This window comes from Rhododendron vialii, chromosome 10a (assembly GCF_030253575.1).
Source record: "Rhododendron vialii isolate Sample 1 chromosome 10a, ASM3025357v1".
NCBI lineage: Eukaryota > Viridiplantae > Streptophyta > Magnoliopsida > Ericales > Ericaceae > Rhododendron > Rhododendron vialii.
In genome coordinates, this window is record NC_080566.1 from 11,560,604 (window position 1) to 11,573,514 (window position 12,911).

The 12,911-nt window shown below is 58.3% G+C and overlaps 32 non-coding genes across 32 annotated transcripts; all 32 read left to right on the forward strand.

The window, feature by feature from the left end:
- On the forward strand, positions 1–119 carry LOC131306239 (5S ribosomal RNA). Its single transcript, XR_009193785.1, has one exon. It is a non-coding gene; the product is annotated as a 5S ribosomal RNA (ribosomal RNA).
- Positions 120–411: 292 nt separating this feature from the next.
- On the forward strand, positions 412–530 carry LOC131306240 (5S ribosomal RNA). The gene has a single exon (XR_009193786.1). It is a non-coding gene; the product is annotated as a 5S ribosomal RNA (ribosomal RNA).
- A 288-nt stretch (positions 531–818) lies between these two features.
- Positions 819–937, forward strand: LOC131306242 (5S ribosomal RNA). Its single transcript, XR_009193788.1, has one exon. It is a non-coding gene; the product is annotated as a 5S ribosomal RNA (ribosomal RNA).
- Positions 938–1,229: 292 nt separating this feature from the next.
- LOC131306243 (5S ribosomal RNA) lies at positions 1,230–1,348 on the forward strand. The gene has a single exon (XR_009193789.1). It is a non-coding gene; the product is annotated as a 5S ribosomal RNA (ribosomal RNA).
- Positions 1,349–1,636: 288 nt separating this feature from the next.
- On the forward strand, positions 1,637–1,755 carry LOC131306244 (5S ribosomal RNA). Its single transcript, XR_009193790.1, has one exon. It is a non-coding gene; the product is annotated as a 5S ribosomal RNA (ribosomal RNA).
- A 292-nt stretch (positions 1,756–2,047) lies between these two features.
- On the forward strand, positions 2,048–2,166 carry LOC131306245 (5S ribosomal RNA). Its single transcript, XR_009193791.1, has one exon. It is a non-coding gene; the product is annotated as a 5S ribosomal RNA (ribosomal RNA).
- A 288-nt stretch (positions 2,167–2,454) lies between these two features.
- On the forward strand, positions 2,455–2,573 carry LOC131306246 (5S ribosomal RNA). Its single transcript, XR_009193792.1, has one exon. It is a non-coding gene; the product is annotated as a 5S ribosomal RNA (ribosomal RNA).
- A 292-nt stretch (positions 2,574–2,865) lies between these two features.
- Positions 2,866–2,984, forward strand: LOC131306247 (5S ribosomal RNA). Its single transcript, XR_009193793.1, has one exon. It is a non-coding gene; the product is annotated as a 5S ribosomal RNA (ribosomal RNA).
- Positions 2,985–3,272: 288 nt separating this feature from the next.
- Positions 3,273–3,391, forward strand: LOC131306249 (5S ribosomal RNA). Its single transcript, XR_009193794.1, has one exon. It is a non-coding gene; the product is annotated as a 5S ribosomal RNA (ribosomal RNA).
- Positions 3,392–3,683: 292 nt separating this feature from the next.
- Positions 3,684–3,802, forward strand: LOC131306250 (5S ribosomal RNA). Its single transcript, XR_009193795.1, has one exon. It is a non-coding gene; the product is annotated as a 5S ribosomal RNA (ribosomal RNA).
- A 288-nt stretch (positions 3,803–4,090) lies between these two features.
- Positions 4,091–4,209, forward strand: LOC131306251 (5S ribosomal RNA). The gene has a single exon (XR_009193796.1). It is a non-coding gene; the product is annotated as a 5S ribosomal RNA (ribosomal RNA).
- Positions 4,210–4,501: 292 nt separating this feature from the next.
- LOC131306252 (5S ribosomal RNA) lies at positions 4,502–4,620 on the forward strand. Its single transcript, XR_009193797.1, has one exon. It is a non-coding gene; the product is annotated as a 5S ribosomal RNA (ribosomal RNA).
- Positions 4,621–4,908: 288 nt separating this feature from the next.
- LOC131306254 (5S ribosomal RNA) lies at positions 4,909–5,027 on the forward strand. The gene has a single exon (XR_009193799.1). It is a non-coding gene; the product is annotated as a 5S ribosomal RNA (ribosomal RNA).
- Positions 5,028–5,315: 288 nt separating this feature from the next.
- On the forward strand, positions 5,316–5,434 carry LOC131306255 (5S ribosomal RNA). The gene has a single exon (XR_009193800.1). It is a non-coding gene; the product is annotated as a 5S ribosomal RNA (ribosomal RNA).
- Positions 5,435–5,726: 292 nt separating this feature from the next.
- On the forward strand, positions 5,727–5,845 carry LOC131306256 (5S ribosomal RNA). Its single transcript, XR_009193801.1, has one exon. It is a non-coding gene; the product is annotated as a 5S ribosomal RNA (ribosomal RNA).
- Positions 5,846–6,133: 288 nt separating this feature from the next.
- On the forward strand, positions 6,134–6,252 carry LOC131306257 (5S ribosomal RNA). Its single transcript, XR_009193802.1, has one exon. It is a non-coding gene; the product is annotated as a 5S ribosomal RNA (ribosomal RNA).
- Positions 6,253–6,544: 292 nt separating this feature from the next.
- Positions 6,545–6,663, forward strand: LOC131306258 (5S ribosomal RNA). The gene has a single exon (XR_009193803.1). It is a non-coding gene; the product is annotated as a 5S ribosomal RNA (ribosomal RNA).
- A 288-nt stretch (positions 6,664–6,951) lies between these two features.
- On the forward strand, positions 6,952–7,070 carry LOC131306259 (5S ribosomal RNA). Its single transcript, XR_009193804.1, has one exon. It is a non-coding gene; the product is annotated as a 5S ribosomal RNA (ribosomal RNA).
- Positions 7,071–7,362: 292 nt separating this feature from the next.
- Positions 7,363–7,481, forward strand: LOC131306260 (5S ribosomal RNA). Its single transcript, XR_009193805.1, has one exon. It is a non-coding gene; the product is annotated as a 5S ribosomal RNA (ribosomal RNA).
- A 288-nt stretch (positions 7,482–7,769) lies between these two features.
- LOC131306261 (5S ribosomal RNA) lies at positions 7,770–7,888 on the forward strand. The gene has a single exon (XR_009193806.1). It is a non-coding gene; the product is annotated as a 5S ribosomal RNA (ribosomal RNA).
- Positions 7,889–8,180: 292 nt separating this feature from the next.
- Positions 8,181–8,299, forward strand: LOC131306262 (5S ribosomal RNA). Its single transcript, XR_009193807.1, has one exon. It is a non-coding gene; the product is annotated as a 5S ribosomal RNA (ribosomal RNA).
- A 288-nt stretch (positions 8,300–8,587) lies between these two features.
- LOC131306263 (5S ribosomal RNA) lies at positions 8,588–8,706 on the forward strand. Its single transcript, XR_009193808.1, has one exon. It is a non-coding gene; the product is annotated as a 5S ribosomal RNA (ribosomal RNA).
- A 292-nt stretch (positions 8,707–8,998) lies between these two features.
- Positions 8,999–9,117, forward strand: LOC131306266 (5S ribosomal RNA). Its single transcript, XR_009193810.1, has one exon. It is a non-coding gene; the product is annotated as a 5S ribosomal RNA (ribosomal RNA).
- A 288-nt stretch (positions 9,118–9,405) lies between these two features.
- On the forward strand, positions 9,406–9,524 carry LOC131306267 (5S ribosomal RNA). The gene has a single exon (XR_009193811.1). It is a non-coding gene; the product is annotated as a 5S ribosomal RNA (ribosomal RNA).
- A 292-nt stretch (positions 9,525–9,816) lies between these two features.
- Positions 9,817–9,935, forward strand: LOC131306268 (5S ribosomal RNA). Its single transcript, XR_009193812.1, has one exon. It is a non-coding gene; the product is annotated as a 5S ribosomal RNA (ribosomal RNA).
- Positions 9,936–10,223: 288 nt separating this feature from the next.
- On the forward strand, positions 10,224–10,342 carry LOC131306269 (5S ribosomal RNA). The gene has a single exon (XR_009193813.1). It is a non-coding gene; the product is annotated as a 5S ribosomal RNA (ribosomal RNA).
- A 292-nt stretch (positions 10,343–10,634) lies between these two features.
- Positions 10,635–10,753, forward strand: LOC131306270 (5S ribosomal RNA). Its single transcript, XR_009193814.1, has one exon. It is a non-coding gene; the product is annotated as a 5S ribosomal RNA (ribosomal RNA).
- Positions 10,754–11,041: 288 nt separating this feature from the next.
- LOC131306271 (5S ribosomal RNA) lies at positions 11,042–11,160 on the forward strand. Its single transcript, XR_009193815.1, has one exon. It is a non-coding gene; the product is annotated as a 5S ribosomal RNA (ribosomal RNA).
- Positions 11,161–11,452: 292 nt separating this feature from the next.
- On the forward strand, positions 11,453–11,571 carry LOC131306272 (5S ribosomal RNA). The gene has a single exon (XR_009193816.1). It is a non-coding gene; the product is annotated as a 5S ribosomal RNA (ribosomal RNA).
- A 288-nt stretch (positions 11,572–11,859) lies between these two features.
- Positions 11,860–11,978, forward strand: LOC131306273 (5S ribosomal RNA). Its single transcript, XR_009193817.1, has one exon. It is a non-coding gene; the product is annotated as a 5S ribosomal RNA (ribosomal RNA).
- Positions 11,979–12,270: 292 nt separating this feature from the next.
- Positions 12,271–12,389, forward strand: LOC131306274 (5S ribosomal RNA). The gene has a single exon (XR_009193818.1). It is a non-coding gene; the product is annotated as a 5S ribosomal RNA (ribosomal RNA).
- Positions 12,390–12,677: 288 nt separating this feature from the next.
- On the forward strand, positions 12,678–12,796 carry LOC131306275 (5S ribosomal RNA). The gene has a single exon (XR_009193819.1). It is a non-coding gene; the product is annotated as a 5S ribosomal RNA (ribosomal RNA).
- Positions 12,797–12,911: the final 115 nt, after the last annotated feature.

Genomic DNA, 12,911 nt, shown 5'->3' on the forward strand with positions numbered 1-12,911 from the left:
GGGTGCGATCATACCAGCACTAATGCACCGGATCCCATCAGAACTCCGCAGTTAAGCGTGCTTGGGCGAGAGTAGTACTAGGATGGGTGACCCCCTGGGAAGTCCTCGTGTTGCACCCCTTTTTCGTTTTTGTACGAAATCCCTTCCCCGCCCCCCGTTCCCTTCTTTCATCCGGTCGCCGCAACTTCGGCTCATTCCGTCCGGATCTTCCCGGAGAGTTTTCGCTGCAGCGATTTTTCGAGCTGCGAGCCAAAATAGCCCCCTTCAGCGGGCACTCTCGGCCGTAGCCATCCCTCCAACGGGATACGGGGTCCGGCCGGCGAGACGTGGCCAAGAAAGCCAGAGATAGAGCGAGCAGTGCCCGACGGGGCAGAAAAATGGACCAAAAGAATTGAAAGCGGAGTGCCTATCGGGTGCGATCATACCAGCACTAATGCACCGGATCCCATCAGAACTCCGCAGTTAAGCGTGCTTGGGCGAGAGTAGTACTAGGATGGGTGACCCCCTGGGAAGTCCTCGTGTTGCACCCCTTTTTCGTTTTTGTACGAAATCCCTTCCCCGCCCCCCGTTCCCTTCTTTCATCCGGTCGCCGCAACTTCGGCTCATGCCGTCCGGATCTTCCCGGAGAGTTTTCGCAGCGATTTTTCCAGCTTCGAGCCAAAATAGCCCCGTCAGCGGGCACGTTCGGCCGCAGCCATCCCTCCAACGGGATACGGGGTCCGGCCGGCGAGACGTGGCCAAGAAAGCCAGAGATAGAGCGAGCGGTGCCCGACGGGGCCGAAAAATGGACCAAAAGAATTGAAAGCGGAGTGCCTATCGGGTGCGATCATACCAGCACTAATGCACCGGATCCCATCAGAACTCCGCAGTTAAGCGTGCTTGGGCGAGAGTAGTACTAGGATGGGTGACCCCCTGGGAAGTCCTCGTGTTGCACCCCTTTTTCGTTTTTGTACGAAATCCCTTCCCCGCCCCCCGTTCCCTTCTTTCATCCGGTCGCCGCAACTTCGGCTCATTCCGTCCGGATCTTCCCGGAGAGTTTTCGCTGCAGCGATTTTTCGAGCTGCGAGCCAAAATAGCCCCCTTCAGCGGGCACTCTCGGCCGTAGCCATCCCTCCAACGGGATACGGGGTCCGGCCGGCGAGACGTGGCCAAGAAAGCCAGAGATAGAGCGAGCAGTGCCCGACGGGGCAGAAAAATGGACCAAAAGAATTGAAAGCGGAGTGCCTATCGGGTGCGATCATACCAGCACTAATGCACCGGATCCCATCAGAACTCCGCAGTTAAGCGTGCTTGGGCGAGAGTAGTACTAGGATGGGTGACCCCCTGGGAAGTCCTCGTGTTGCACCCCTTTTTCGTTTTTGTACGAAATCCCTTCCCCGCCCCCCGTTCCCTTCTTTCATCCGGTCGCCGCAACTTCGGCTCATGCCGTCCGGATCTTCCCGGAGAGTTTTCGCAGCGATTTTTCCAGCTTCGAGCCAAAATAGCCCCGTCAGCGGGCACGTTCGGCCGCAGCCATCCCTCCAACGGGATACGGGGTCCGGCCGGCGAGACGTGGCCAAGAAAGCCAGAGATAGAGCGAGCGGTGCCCGACGGGGCCGAAAAATGGACCAAAAGAATTGAAAGCGGAGTGCCTATCGGGTGCGATCATACCAGCACTAATGCACCGGATCCCATCAGAACTCCGCAGTTAAGCGTGCTTGGGCGAGAGTAGTACTAGGATGGGTGACCCCCTGGGAAGTCCTCGTGTTGCACCCCTTTTTCGTTTTTGTACGAAATCCCTTCCCCGCCCCCCGTTCCCTTCTTTCATCCGGTCGCCGCAACTTCGGCTCATTCCGTCCGGATCTTCCCGGAGAGTTTTCGCTGCAGCGATTTTTCGAGCTGCGAGCCAAAATAGCCCCCTTCAGCGGGCACTCTCGGCCGTAGCCATCCCTCCAACGGGATACGGGGTCCGGCCGGCGAGACGTGGCCAAGAAAGCCAGAGATAGAGCGAGCAGTGCCCGACGGGGCAGAAAAATGGACCAAAAGAATTGAAAGCGGAGTGCCTATCGGGTGCGATCATACCAGCACTAATGCACCGGATCCCATCAGAACTCCGCAGTTAAGCGTGCTTGGGCGAGAGTAGTACTAGGATGGGTGACCCCCTGGGAAGTCCTCGTGTTGCACCCCTTTTTCGTTTTTGTACGAAATCCCTTCCCCGCCCCCCGTTCCCTTCTTTCATCCGGTCGCCGCAACTTCGGCTCATGCCGTCCGGATCTTCCCGGAGAGTTTTCGCAGCGATTTTTCCAGCTTCGAGCCAAAATAGCCCCGTCAGCGGGCACGTTCGGCCGCAGCCATCCCTCCAACGGGATACGGGGTCCGGCCGGCGAGACGTGGCCAAGAAAGCCAGAGATAGAGCGAGCGGTGCCCGACGGGGCCGAAAAATGGACCAAAAGAATTGAAAGCGGAGTGCCTATCGGGTGCGATCATACCAGCACTAATGCACCGGATCCCATCAGAACTCCGCAGTTAAGCGTGCTTGGGCGAGAGTAGTACTAGGATGGGTGACCCCCTGGGAAGTCCTCGTGTTGCACCCCTTTTTCGTTTTTGTACGAAATCCCTTCCCCGCCCCCCGTTCCCTTCTTTCATCCGGTCGCCGCAACTTCGGCTCATTCCGTCCGGATCTTCCCGGAGAGTTTTCGCTGCAGCGATTTTTCGAGCTGCGAGCCAAAATAGCCCCCTTCAGCGGGCACTCTCGGCCGTAGCCATCCCTCCAACGGGATACGGGGTCCGGCCGGCGAGACGTGGCCAAGAAAGCCAGAGATAGAGCGAGCAGTGCCCGACGGGGCAGAAAAATGGACCAAAAGAATTGAAAGCGGAGTGCCTATCGGGTGCGATCATACCAGCACTAATGCACCGGATCCCATCAGAACTCCGCAGTTAAGCGTGCTTGGGCGAGAGTAGTACTAGGATGGGTGACCCCCTGGGAAGTCCTCGTGTTGCACCCCTTTTTCGTTTTTGTACGAAATCCCTTCCCCGCCCCCCGTTCCCTTCTTTCATCCGGTCGCCGCAACTTCGGCTCATGCCGTCCGGATCTTCCCGGAGAGTTTTCGCAGCGATTTTTCCAGCTTCGAGCCAAAATAGCCCCGTCAGCGGGCACGTTCGGCCGCAGCCATCCCTCCAACGGGATACGGGGTCCGGCCGGCGAGACGTGGCCAAGAAAGCCAGAGATAGAGCGAGCGGTGCCCGACGGGGCCGAAAAATGGACCAAAAGAATTGAAAGCGGAGTGCCTATCGGGTGCGATCATACCAGCACTAATGCACCGGATCCCATCAGAACTCCGCAGTTAAGCGTGCTTGGGCGAGAGTAGTACTAGGATGGGTGACCCCCTGGGAAGTCCTCGTGTTGCACCCCTTTTTCGTTTTTGTACGAAATCCCTTCCCCGCCCCCCGTTCCCTTCTTTCATCCGGTCGCCGCAACTTCGGCTCATTCCGTCCGGATCTTCCCGGAGAGTTTTCGCTGCAGCGATTTTTCGAGCTGCGAGCCAAAATAGCCCCCTTCAGCGGGCACTCTCGGCCGTAGCCATCCCTCCAACGGGATACGGGGTCCGGCCGGCGAGACGTGGCCAAGAAAGCCAGAGATAGAGCGAGCAGTGCCCGACGGGGCAGAAAAATGGACCAAAAGAATTGAAAGCGGAGTGCCTATCGGGTGCGATCATACCAGCACTAATGCACCGGATCCCATCAGAACTCCGCAGTTAAGCGTGCTTGGGCGAGAGTAGTACTAGGATGGGTGACCCCCTGGGAAGTCCTCGTGTTGCACCCCTTTTTCGTTTTTGTACGAAATCCCTTCCCCGCCCCCCGTTCCCTTCTTTCATCCGGTCGCCGCAACTTCGGCTCATGCCGTCCGGATCTTCCCGGAGAGTTTTCGCAGCGATTTTTCCAGCTTCGAGCCAAAATAGCCCCGTCAGCGGGCACGTTCGGCCGCAGCCATCCCTCCAACGGGATACGGGGTCCGGCCGGCGAGACGTGGCCAAGAAAGCCAGAGATAGAGCGAGCGGTGCCCGACGGGGCCGAAAAATGGACCAAAAGAATTGAAAGCGGAGTGCCTATCGGGTGCGATCATACCAGCACTAATGCACCGGATCCCATCAGAACTCCGCAGTTAAGCGTGCTTGGGCGAGAGTAGTACTAGGATGGGTGACCCCCTGGGAAGTCCTCGTGTTGCACCCCTTTTTCGTTTTTGTACGAAATCCCTTCCCCGCCCCCCGTTCCCTTCTTTCATCCGGTCGCCGCAACTTCGGCTCATTCCGTCCGGATCTTCCCGGAGGGTTTTCGCTGCAGCGATTTTTCGAGCTGCGAGCCAAAATAGCCCCCTTCAGCGGGCACTCTCGGCCGTAGCCATCCCTCCAACGGGATACGGGGTCCGGCCGGCGAGACGTGGCCAAGAAAGCCAGAGATAGAGCGAGCAGTGCCCGACGGGGCAGAAAAATGGACCAAAAGAATTGAAAGCGGAGTGCCTATCGGGTGCGATCATACCAGCACTAATGCACCGGATCCCATCAGAACTCCGCAGTTAAGCGTGCTTGGGCGAGAGTAGTACTAGGATGGGTGACCCCCTGGGAAGTCCTCGTGTTGCACCCCTTTTTCGTTTTTGTACGAAATCCCTTCCCCGCCCCCCGTTCCCTTCTTTCATCCGGTCGCCGCAACTTCGGCTCATGCCGTCCGGATCTTCCCGGAGAGTTTTCGCAGCGATTTTTCCAGCTTCGAGCCAAAATAGCCCCGTCAGCGGGCACGTTCGGCCGCAGCCATCCCTCCAACGGGATACGGGGTCCGGCCGGCGAGACGTGGCCAAGAAAGCCAGAGATAGAGCGAGCGGTGCCCGACGGGGCCGAAAAATGGACCAAAAGAATTGAAAGCGGAGTGCCTATCGGGTGCGATCATACCAGCACTAATGCACCGGATCCCATCAGAACTCCGCAGTTAAGCGTGCTTGGGCGAGAGTAGTACTAGGATGGGTGACCCCCTGGGAAGTCCTCGTGTTGCACCCCTTTTTCGTTTTTGTACGAAATCCCTTCCCCGCCCCCCGTTCCCTTCTTTCATCCGGTCGCCGCAACTTCGGCTCATGCCGTCCGGATCTTCCCGGAGAGTTTTCGCAGCGATTTTTCCAGCTTCGAGCCAAAATAGCCCCGTCAGCGGGCACGTTCGGCCGCAGCCATCCCTCCAACGGGATACGGGGTCCGGCCGGCGAGACGTGGCCAAGAAAGCCAGAGATAGAGCGAGCGGTGCCCGACGGGGCCGAAAAATGGACCAAAAGAATTGAAAGCGGAGTGCCTATCGGGTGCGATCATACCAGCACTAATGCACCGGATCCCATCAGAACTCCGCAGTTAAGCGTGCTTGGGCGAGAGTAGTACTAGGATGGGTGACCCCCTGGGAAGTCCTCGTGTTGCACCCCTTTTTCGTTTTTGTACGAAATCCCTTCCCCGCCCCCCGTTCCCTTCTTTCATCCGGTCGCCGCAACTTCGGCTCATTCCGTCCGGATCTTCCCGGAGAGTTTTCGCTGCAGCGATTTTTCGAGCTGCGAGCCAAAATAGCCCCCTTCAGCGGGCACTCTCGGCCGTAGCCATCCCTCCAACGGGATACGGGGTCCGGCCGGCGAGACGTGGCCAAGAAAGCCAGAGATAGAGCGAGCAGTGCCCGACGGGGCAGAAAAATGGACCAAAAGAATTGAAAGCGGAGTGCCTATCGGGTGCGATCATACCAGCACTAATGCACCGGATCCCATCAGAACTCCGCAGTTAAGCGTGCTTGGGCGAGAGTAGTACTAGGATGGGTGACCCCCTGGGAAGTCCTCGTGTTGCACCCCTTTTTCGTTTTTGTACGAAATCCCTTCCCCGCCCCCCGTTCCCTTCTTTCATCCGGTCGCCGCAACTTCGGCTCATGCCGTCCGGATCTTCCCGGAGAGTTTTCGCAGCGATTTTTCCAGCTTCGAGCCAAAATAGCCCCGTCAGCGGGCACGTTCGGCCGCAGCCATCCCTCCAACGGGATACGGGGTCCGGCCGGCGAGACGTGGCCAAGAAAGCCAGAGATAGAGCGAGCGGTGCCCGACGGGGCCGAAAAATGGACCAAAAGAATTGAAAGCGGAGTGCCTATCGGGTGCGATCATACCAGCACTAATGCACCGGATCCCATCAGAACTCCGCAGTTAAGCGTGCTTGGGCGAGAGTAGTACTAGGATGGGTGACCCCCTGGGAAGTCCTCGTGTTGCACCCCTTTTTCGTTTTTGTACGAAATCCCTTCCCCGCCCCCCGTTCCCTTCTTTCATCCGGTCGCCGCAACTTCGGCTCATTCCGTCCGGATCTTCCCGGAGAGTTTTCGCTGCAGCGATTTTTCGAGCTGCGAGCCAAAATAGCCCCCTTCAGCGGGCACTCTCGGCCGTAGCCATCCCTCCAACGGGATACGGGGTCCGGCCGGCGAGACGTGGCCAAGAAAGCCAGAGATAGAGCGAGCAGTGCCCGACGGGGCAGAAAAATGGACCAAAAGAATTGAAAGCGGAGTGCCTATCGGGTGCGATCATACCAGCACTAATGCACCGGATCCCATCAGAACTCCGCAGTTAAGCGTGCTTGGGCGAGAGTAGTACTAGGATGGGTGACCCCCTGGGAAGTCCTCGTGTTGCACCCCTTTTTCGTTTTTGTACGAAATCCCTTCCCCGCCCCCCGTTCCCTTCTTTCATCCGGTCGCCGCAACTTCGGCTCATGCCGTCCGGATCTTCCCGGAGAGTTTTCGCAGCGATTTTTCCAGCTTCGAGCCAAAATAGCCCCGTCAGCGGGCACGTTCGGCCGCAGCCATCCCTCCAACGGGATACGGGGTCCGGCCGGCGAGACGTGGCCAAGAAAGCCAGAGATAGAGCGAGCGGTGCCCGACGGGGCCGAAAAATGGACCAAAAGAATTGAAAGCGGAGTGCCTATCGGGTGCGATCATACCAGCACTAATGCACCGGATCCCATCAGAACTCCGCAGTTAAGCGTGCTTGGGCGAGAGTAGTACTAGGATGGGTGACCCCCTGGGAAGTCCTCGTGTTGCACCCCTTTTTCGTTTTTGTACGAAATCCCTTCCCCGCCCCCCGTTCCCTTCTTTCATCCGGTCGCCGCAACTTCGGCTCATTCCGTCCGGATCTTCCCGGAGAGTTTTCGCTGCAGCGATTTTTCGAGCTGCGAGCCAAAATAGCCCCCTTCAGCGGGCACTCTCGGCCGTAGCCATCCCTCCAACGGGATACGGGGTCCGGCCGGCGAGACGTGGCCAAGAAAGCCAGAGATAGAGCGAGCAGTGCCCGACGGGGCAGAAAAATGGACCAAAAGAATTGAAAGCGGAGTGCCTATCGGGTGCGATCATACCAGCACTAATGCACCGGATCCCATCAGAACTCCGCAGTTAAGCGTGCTTGGGCGAGAGTAGTACTAGGATGGGTGACCCCCTGGGAAGTCCTCGTGTTGCACCCCTTTTTCGTTTTTGTACGAAATCCCTTCCCCGCCCCCCGTTCCCTTCTTTCATCCGGTCGCCGCAACTTCGGCTCATGCCGTCCGGATCTTCCCGGAGAGTTTTCGCAGCGATTTTTCCAGCTTCGAGCCAAAATAGCCCCGTCAGCGGGCACGTTCGGCCGCAGCCATCCCTCCAACGGGATACGGGGTCCGGCCGGCGAGACGTGGCCAAGAAAGCCAGAGATAGAGCGAGCGGTGCCCGACGGGGCCGAAAAATGGACCAAAAGAATTGAAAGCGGAGTGCCTATCGGGTGCGATCATACCAGCACTAATGCACCGGATCCCATCAGAACTCCGCAGTTAAGCGTGCTTGGGCGAGAGTAGTACTAGGATGGGTGACCCCCTGGGAAGTCCTCGTGTTGCACCCCTTTTTCGTTTTTGTACGAAATCCCTTCCCCGCCCCCCGTTCCCTTCTTTCATCCGGTCGCCGCAACTTCGGCTCATTCCGTCCGGATCTTCCCGGAGGGTTTTCGCTGCAGCGATTTTTCGAGCTGCGAGCCAAAATAGCCCCCTTCAGCGGGCACTCTCGGCCGTAGCCATCCCTCCAACGGGATACGGGGTCCGGCCGGCGAGACGTGGCCAAGAAAGCCAGAGATAGAGCGAGCAGTGCCCGACGGGGCAGAAAAATGGACCAAAAGAATTGAAAGCGGAGTGCCTATCGGGTGCGATCATACCAGCACTAATGCACCGGATCCCATCAGAACTCCGCAGTTAAGCGTGCTTGGGCGAGAGTAGTACTAGGATGGGTGACCCCCTGGGAAGTCCTCGTGTTGCACCCCTTTTTCGTTTTTGTACGAAATCCCTTCCCCGCCCCCCGTTCCCTTCTTTCATCCGGTCGCCGCAACTTCGGCTCATGCCGTCCGGATCTTCCCGGAGAGTTTTCGCAGCGATTTTTCCAGCTTCGAGCCAAAATAGCCCCGTCAGCGGGCACGTTCGGCCGCAGCCATCCCTCCAACGGGATACGGGGTCCGGCCGGCGAGACGTGGCCAAGAAAGCCAGAGATAGAGCGAGCGGTGCCCGACGGGGCCGAAAAATGGACCAAAAGAATTGAAAGCGGAGTGCCTATCGGGTGCGATCATACCAGCACTAATGCACCGGATCCCATCAGAACTCCGCAGTTAAGCGTGCTTGGGCGAGAGTAGTACTAGGATGGGTGACCCCCTGGGAAGTCCTCGTGTTGCACCCCTTTTTCGTTTTTGTACGAAATCCCTTCCCCGCCCCCCGTTCCCTTCTTTCATCCGGTCGCCGCAACTTCGGCTCATTCCGTCCGGATCTTCCCGGAGAGTTTTCGCTGCAGCGATTTTTCGAGCTGCGAGCCAAAATAGCCCCCTTCAGCGGGCACTCTCGGCCGTAGCCATCCCTCCAACGGGATACGGGGTCCGGCCGGCGAGACGTGGCCAAGAAAGCCAGAGATAGAGCGAGCAGTGCCCGACGGGGCAGAAAAATGGACCAAAAGAATTGAAAGCGGAGTGCCTATCGGGTGCGATCATACCAGCACTAATGCACCGGATCCCATCAGAACTCCGCAGTTAAGCGTGCTTGGGCGAGAGTAGTACTAGGATGGGTGACCCCCTGGGAAGTCCTCGTGTTGCACCCCTTTTTCGTTTTTGTACGAAATCCCTTCCCCGCCCCCCGTTCCCTTCTTTCATCCGGTCGCCGCAACTTCGGCTCATGCCGTCCGGATCTTCCCGGAGAGTTTTCGCAGCGATTTTTCCAGCTTCGAGCCAAAATAGCCCCGTCAGCGGGCACGTTCGGCCGCAGCCATCCCTCCAACGGGATACGGGGTCCGGCCGGCGAGACGTGGCCAAGAAAGCCAGAGATAGAGCGAGCGGTGCCCGACGGGGCCGAAAAATGGACCAAAAGAATTGAAAGCGGAGTGCCTATCGGGTGCGATCATACCAGCACTAATGCACCGGATCCCATCAGAACTCCGCAGTTAAGCGTGCTTGGGCGAGAGTAGTACTAGGATGGGTGACCCCCTGGGAAGTCCTCGTGTTGCACCCCTTTTTCGTTTTTGTACGAAATCCCTTCCCCGCCCCCCGTTCCCTTCTTTCATCCGGTCGCCGCAACTTCGGCTCATTCCGTCCGGATCTTCCCGGAGAGTTTTCGCTGCAGCGATTTTTCGAGCTGCGAGCCAAAATAGCCCCCTTCAGCGGGCACTCTCGGCCGTAGCCATCCCTCCAACGGGATACGGGGTCCGGCCGGCGAGACGTGGCCAAGAAAGCCAGAGATAGAGCGAGCAGTGCCCGACGGGGCAGAAAAATGGACCAAAAGAATTGAAAGCGGAGTGCCTATCGGGTGCGATCATACCAGCACTAATGCACCGGATCCCATCAGAACTCCGCAGTTAAGCGTGCTTGGGCGAGAGTAGTACTAGGATGGGTGACCCCCTGGGAAGTCCTCGTGTTGCACCCCTTTTTCGTTTTTGTACGAAATCCCTTCCCCGCCCCCCGTTCCCTTCTTTCATCCGGTCGCCGCAACTTCGGCTCATGCCGTCCGGATCTTCCCGGAGAGTTTTCGCAGCGATTTTTCCAGCTTCGAGCCAAAATAGCCCCGTCAGCGGGCACGTTCGGCCGCAGCCATCCCTCCAACGGGATACGGGGTCCGGCCGGCGAGACGTGGCCAAGAAAGCCAGAGATAGAGCGAGCGGTGCCCGACGGGGCCGAAAAATGGACCAAAAGAATTGAAAGCGGAGTGCCTATCGGGTGCGATCATACCAGCACTAATGCACCGGATCCCATCAGAACTCCGCAGTTAAGCGTGCTTGGGCGAGAGTAGTACTAGGATGGGTGACCCCCTGGGAAGTCCTCGTGTTGCACCCCTTTTTCGTTTTTGTACGAAATCCCTTCCCCGCCCCCCGTTCCCTTCTTTCATCCGGTCGCCGCAACTTCGGCTCATTCCGTCCGGATCTTCCCGGAGAGTTTTCGCTGCAGCGATTTTTCGAGCTGCGAGCCAAAATAGCCCCCTTCAGCGGGCACTCTCGGCCGTAGCCATCCCTCCAACGGGATACGGGGTCCGGCCGGCGAGACGTGGCCAAGAAAGCCAGAGATAGAGCGAGCAGTGCCCGACGGGGCAGAAAAATGGACCAAAAGAATTGAAAGCGGAGTGCCTATCGGGTGCGATCATACCAGCACTAATGCACCGGATCCCATCAGAACTCCGCAGTTAAGCGTGCTTGGGCGAGAGTAGTACTAGGATGGGTGACCCCCTGGGAAGTCCTCGTGTTGCACCCCTTTTTCGTTTTTGTACGAAATCCCTTCCCCGCCCCCCGTTCCCTTCTTTCATCCGGTCGCCGCAACTTCGGCTCATGCCGTCCGGATCTTCCCGGAGAGTTTTCGCAGCGATTTTTCCAGCTTCGAGCCAAAATAGCCCCGTCAGCGGGCACGTTCGGCCGCAGCCATCCCTCCAACGGGATACGGGGTCCGGCCGGCGAGACGTGGCCAAGAAAGCCAGAGATAGAGCGAGCGGTGCCCGACGGGGCCGAAAAATGGACCAAAAGAATTGAAAGCGGAGTGCCTATCGGGTGCGATCATACCAGCACTAATGCACCGGATCCCATCAGAACTCCGCAGTTAAGCGTGCTTGGGCGAGAGTAGTACTAGGATGGGTGACCCCCTGGGAAGTCCTCGTGTTGCACCCCTTTTTCGTTTTTGTACGAAATCCCTTCCCCGCCCCCCGTTCCCTTCTTTCATCCGGTCGCCGCAACTTCGGCTCATTCCGTCCGGATCTTCCCGGAGAGTTTTCGCTGCAGCGATTTTTCGAGCTGCGAGCCAAAATAGCCCCCTTCAGCGGGCACTCTCGGCCGTAGCCATCCCTCCAACGGGATACGGGGTCCGGCCGGCGAGACGTGGCCAAGAAAGCCAGAGATAGAGCGAGCAGTGCCCGACGGGGCAGAAAAATGGACCAAAAGAATTGAAAGCGGAGTGCCTATCGGGTGCGATCATACCAGCACTAATGCACCGGATCCCATCAGAACTCCGCAGTTAAGCGTGCTTGGGCGAGAGTAGTACTAGGATGGGTGACCCCCTGGGAAGTCCTCGTGTTGCACCCCTTTTTCGTTTTTGTACGAAATCCCTTCCCCGCCCCCCGTTCCCTTCTTTCATCCGGTCGCCGCAACTTCGGCTCATGCCGTCCGGATCTTCCCGGAGAGTTTTCGCAGCGATTTTTCCAGCTTCGAGCCAAAATAGCCCCGTCAGCGGGCACGTTCGGCCGCAGCCATCCCTCCAACGGGATACGGGGTCCGGCCGGCGAGACGTGGCCAAGAAAGCCAGAGATAGAGCGAGCGGTGCCCGACGGGGCCGAAAAATGGACCAAAAGAATTGAAAGCGGAGTGCCTATCGGGTGCGATCATACCAGCACTAATGCACCGGATCCCATCAGAACTCCGCAGTTAAGCGTGCTTGGGCGAGAGTAGTACTAGGATGGGTGACCCCCTGGGAAGTCCTCGTGTTGCACCCCTTTTTCGTTTTTGTACGAAATCCCTTCCCCGCCCCCCGTTCCCTTCTTTCATCCGGTCGCCGCAACTTCGGCTCATTCCGTCCGGATCTTCCCGGAGGGTTTTCGCTGCAGCGATTTTTCGAGCTGCGAGCCAAAATAGCCCCCTTCAGCGGGCACTCTCGGCCGTAGCCATCCCTCCAACGGGATACGGGGTCCGGCCGGCGAGACGTGGCCAAGAAAGCCAGAGATAGAGCGAGCAGTGCCCGACGGGGCAGAAAAATGGACCAAAAGAATTGAAAGCGGAGTGCCTATCGGGTGCGATCATACCAGCACTAATGCACCGGATCCCATCAGAACTCCGCAGTTAAGCGTGCTTGGGCGAGAGTAGTACTAGGATGGGTGACCCCCTGGGAAGTCCTCGTGTTGCACCCCTTTTTCGTTTTTGTACGAAATCCCTTCCCCGCCCCCCGTTCCCTTCTTTCATCCGGTCGCCGCAACTTCGGCTCATGCCGTCCGGATCTTCCCGGAGAGTTTTCGCAGCGATTTTTCCAGCTTCGAGCCAAAATAGCCCCGTCAGCGGGCACGTTCGGCCGCAGCCATCCCTCCAACGGGATACGGGGTCCGGCCGGCGAGACGTGGCCAAGAAAGCCAGAGATAGAGCGAGCGGTGCCCGACGGGGCCGAAAAATGGACCAAAAGAATTGAAAGCGGAGTGCCTATCGGGTGCGATCATACCAGCACTAATGCACCGGATCCCATCAGAACTCCGCAGTTAAGCGTGCTTGGGCGAGAGTAGTACTAGGATGGGTGACCCCCTGGGAAGTCCTCGTGTTGCACCCCTTTTTCGTTTTTGTACGAAATCCCTTCCCCGCCCCCCGTTCCCTTCTTTCATCCGGTCGCCGCAACTTCGGCTCATTCCGTCCGGATCTTCCCGGAGAGTTTTCGCTGCAGCGAT